Genomic DNA, 1185 nt, shown 5'->3' with positions numbered 1-1185 from the left:
TTTTGCTGTCACCTATAGATTATAGGGTCAATAATGTATCCGGGGGGCCTGGATCCACAGAACGGCATCATATGGCATCCACAGGAGAGACATCATGCTTTTTGGCCAATCTTTTTTGGTCAGGGTATTAAGTCACAGAGGTTCTCTGACACAGCTCCTTCTCGGTCAAAACAGCTTCCATGAGGAGGGACATGTTCAACTTAAAACATTATGAGATTTTTTTGCTTTTTTTTTTTTTTTTGGTAACTCTATTGTGCAGTTCTCCAGTGTGTACTTTTTAGACAACAATGTCACGTAAAATTAACATACTTATACTCTCACCATGTGTACACATGCGTGGCTTCACTTCTATGGCTGTCTGCGGCTTCCAGTGTGTTATATTTCAAGTGACGTCACACGTGCTCATGGTGACTTGGCAAGTGAAATGCAGCCATTATCTATAATCTTTCAACATACTATTGCAAACAATTTTATGCATTTCGACACGTTGGACAAACACAGTACTGTGGAGAGAGAAAGTATGCAGCCTTGCTTTTCGATTCAATACAAGAATCTGAAGATTTCTGGGAAAATAAGCACTATTTTGGTATATTTGTGACTCCATTTTCAGTCGACATATATATGTTAGCTCCCAATCTTCCTATGGAATGTATAGAGCTGCAATCTAACATTCAACTTAAAAATGTGAGCATTGACTTGTACAGGTCTTATCGTCCCAGAGTCAAGCATCCCTTGCTTTGCAATCACGCCTTATTCATGTCTTCGCTTTTTGGAAGCACCTACATTTGTGAGCAACTATTTTCAAGAATGAAGCACACCGAGAGTAACATTAGAACCAGAATATTGGATGAGCACCTCGCGAACTCACTGAGAATTGCCACTGCTTCCATCAAACCAGAAAATGATCCATTAGTTTCTCAAATACAATGTCAAATATCCCACTGGTTTTATGTTGCATTTTTCATTTACTTTTATAATACATATTTAAAAATGACATTTTATTACTTGATAGGTTCATTTTGTCTATTAGTGATCACTTTGCACTTGCCCGAATATTTTAGAAGATGCTCCAAACGGAGCACCACATAATAAGCATTATGTGAGGACTGCTTTGCTTATTTGAGTTGGCACATACCATGCAAATCCTGCCAGGAACTTCCCTCACAGGGCCTCCTCTCCCGAGTG

The 1185-nt window shown here is 39.2% G+C and overlaps 1 long non-coding RNA gene across 2 annotated transcripts in view; it reads left to right on the top strand.

Annotated features, from left to right (window-relative positions):
- The window catches only part of LOC123017827, a 3793-nt gene extending 2799 nt beyond the window's left edge, over positions 1 to 994 (top strand). For both annotated transcript variants that reach the window (XR_006413668.1, XR_006413669.1), the window contains one exon: positions 705 to 994. This is a non-coding gene — a long non-coding RNA (uncharacterized LOC123017827). The remainder of the gene's footprint in view (positions 1 to 704) is intronic.
- Positions 995 to 1185: the final 191 nt, after the last annotated feature.

The sequence above is a fragment of the Varanus komodoensis genome, unplaced genomic scaffold (genome assembly GCF_004798865.1).
Source record: "Varanus komodoensis strain SLA01 unplaced genomic scaffold, ASM479886v1 scaffold1024, whole genome shotgun sequence".
Taxonomy (NCBI): Eukaryota; Metazoa; Chordata; class Lepidosauria; order Squamata; family Varanidae; genus Varanus; species Varanus komodoensis.
This window is presented reverse-complemented; position numbering and strand designations above follow the sequence as displayed.